Below are 3,150 nucleotides of genomic sequence, written 5' to 3' on the forward strand. Positions count from 1 at the left end.
TTCTTTCTTTCTTTCCTTTCTTTTTTATTTTTTTATAATTTTACTACCACTTACCTAGAAACAAAAGTATTCTGATCAACTATGATACACAGTATTTAATAAAGTGATTTACATTTTTGAAAAAGTAGATGATTATTGAGTTAAAATATAATGATATTAGGATTAAAGAGACCATGCAGAGAGTAAGGTGCTTATTTTTCACAGACCTTAGCAGGTTTGATCCCCAGCATCTTATATGGTCCCTGTCAAGAGTTATTCCTGAGTATAGAACAAGGAGTAAACCCTCAACACCACGAGGTAAATTCAAATTCAATATAGAAGAGCTAGATAGAAATTATCTTTGAGTATAATTTTGATAATACATCTTCAATATCCTGGTGTCTCTATAAGAATATTCTAGTGGGTTCTTAAACATGAAGCTATAAATATAAAGAAATACTTTTGATAAAAATTAAATCCACCCTAGATAACAAGATGTTTATATATTTCATCTCACAGGTGTTTATTAAAAAATCTTTAAGCTATAATCCCTAAATTTAGGTAATAGTCTTTACTTAATTTTCATTTTCATAACTACTGAGATTAAACAGTCTTTTCTATTATCTCCTTCTGATAAAATTTAACAGGAGTACTTTAAAAAAATACAAATTACTGGTTCCCAGTAGGGATGCACTAAATTTGAAAGTTAGAGAAGGCCTCTAGAAAAAAATATTTTGCAAGCGTATCGGGGATTATTTATCACCAAAGAATTTAAAATACTTAAAGAACTGTTTAGAAAAGTCTGGGTCCTTCTCCTATACATACATACATATATATATATATATGTGTGTGTGTGTGTGTGTGTGTGTGTGTGTGTATTTATGGGATGCTTCACAAATTTATGTGTCATCCTTGTGCAGGGGCCATGCTAATCTTCTCTGTATCATTCAAATTTTAGTATATGTGCTGCCGAAACAAGCACTTTATTTTTTAATTATCATTTTATCATTATTCCTCCAACAAGGCAGCTTTCAGTTCCATGCCTTAGTTAATGCCATTCTAATATAAGACAACCATCATTATATATTAAATTGAGAAAAGCTCTTCTTTCTTTGAATTTGAGTACAATGACTCTGAAATCTAAGTCCTCTCTCCAAAGCTTCCTGAGAAGATGGAAATGAGATGGGTAAAATTCTTCGACCCTCATCCTGCTTACTTCCTGACTCTGTTTACTCATTTCTATTTCTCCACATCAGGCATCAGGATTACCTTGGACTTGGTTTAAGAGATTAGACTTCCATTGAATGCTAAACTTGTCCTTTATGTTTCTGGAAATGCTTCTCAGGGCTTGGCTTTCCTGGTCCTTCATTTCAATGTTGTGTGTGTGCCACAAAATACACCTACCATTTCAAATTTATTCATGGAGGGAATAATTTACCTATTAGATATAGTCCACACCAAAAAAAAAAAAAAAACCTAAATGACCTCTATAATTTCTTATTGTGAGAAATATCTCTGTGTTGTCTCTTATGAAAAAGAAAAAAAAATTTTTTTTTTTGGAGCCACACTCAATGACACTAAAGGGTTACTCCTGTTTGTGCACTCAGAAATCACTCCTGGCTTGGGTGACCATATGGGATGCTGGGAGATAGAAACAAGGTCCGTCCTAGGGTAGCAGCGTGCAAGGCAAACTCCCTACTGCTGCACCACCATTCTGGTCCCAAGAAAATCTTTTCTAATCACTTAGCAGGAACCAATTCTGTAAAGTGTATGATTTACTATCTATGTTAAATGCAATGTTGGTGTATTGTCTATCTTAAATACATTAGTTTTACATGATATAATGTCTTAAATGCATACTTTTCCTTAGTAGAAACTCTATATTTATTATTTACTTTTATTGCTTTGATTTTTTTTATTATTTATTTTTGGGCTACATGTAGTGTTACTCCTGGCAGTTCTCAGAGAACTATATAGAATTCCTTAGATTAAACCTGGGTTGGCCATGTTGAATGACAAGAACCTATCCACTGTAATATCACTCCAGCCCCAGTATAGCTTTAATATTTCTGAAAGTGAAAGTACATGGGAATATATATTTAAATGTTAGTAAAACATATTAAGTACATCAACAATAATGTGATTACATATACTGCCATTATAACATATTGTTGCTATATCAGAGTTCTATTAAGTTCTATATTAATTAACTAATTCATCTTTAAAATAATCATATAAAATTATTATGATGACCATTTTTGCTGATAATTTAGAATCAATTGTTAATGAATTTGTTTAATAATTGCGATGGATTAAAATAAGTGTTAAAATTTAAGCAATCCAATAGTATAAATATTTACTTAAAAAAAGAATAAATAAATGAATGGATGGAATTTTCTCTGCACTGCCAAATATTAAATTGGCCTAGATCTCATAGGAAATTAGATTTGATGCTTTTCTTTAGTTGCAGTGGATATTATTAAATTTAATGCTTTCCTTACAAGTGTACTATTGGTTTATGTATTGCTATTATGTAATTACCATCTAATTTCAGGCATGCATAGTGATCTTTCTTATAAAAATAAATGATAATAAAATACCTCTAATACTGGAATGCTTACAGTCTCTTCACTCCAATTGTTTATATATTGCTGAGTATACATTTCCTAGTAAACCCCTCAATAATCCCCCTAATTCCCATAAAGCTATAGCAATTAGGAAAGAAAGACATCTAGGGAAATTTTTAACTGTCTAAAACACAACTGAGTATTCAGAAGATGTAAGAAATATGTATTTTTAATATTATTTTCTATTTTACAAAAGAATAGATGTAACAAGCCAAATGTAAGTTAGATACCGTATTTGCCTGTGTATAAGATGACCCTTCAACCCATGAAAAACTTCCTAAAAGTCCTAAAAGTAAGTTACTTCTTAAAAGTAAGAGGGGTGGGGCCAGAGAGATAGCATGGAGGTAAGGCATTTGCCTTTCATCAGAAGGTCATCGGTTCAAATCCTGGCATCCCATATGGTCCCCCGTGTCTTCCAGGAGCAATTTCTGAGCATGGAGCCAGGAATAACCCCTGAGCACTGCCGGGTATGACCCAAAAACCACAAAAAAAAAAAAAAAAGTAAGAGAGGTGGTGCGGATCACTTGTCCCTGAAGCTGGTACA

General features: G+C 32.2%; 1 non-coding gene across 1 annotated transcript; it reads right to left on the bottom strand.

The window, feature by feature from the left end:
- Positions 1-854: 854 nt before the first annotated feature.
- On the bottom strand, positions 855-961 carry LOC126023548 (U6 spliceosomal RNA). The gene has a single exon (XR_007500663.1). It is a non-coding gene; the product is annotated as a U6 spliceosomal RNA (small nuclear RNA).
- Between the last annotated feature and the right edge of the window lie 2,189 nt (positions 962-3,150).

The sequence above is a fragment of the Suncus etruscus genome, chromosome 11, assembly GCF_024139225.1.
Source record: "Suncus etruscus isolate mSunEtr1 chromosome 11, mSunEtr1.pri.cur, whole genome shotgun sequence".
NCBI lineage: Eukaryota > Metazoa > Chordata > Mammalia > Eulipotyphla > Soricidae > Suncus > Suncus etruscus.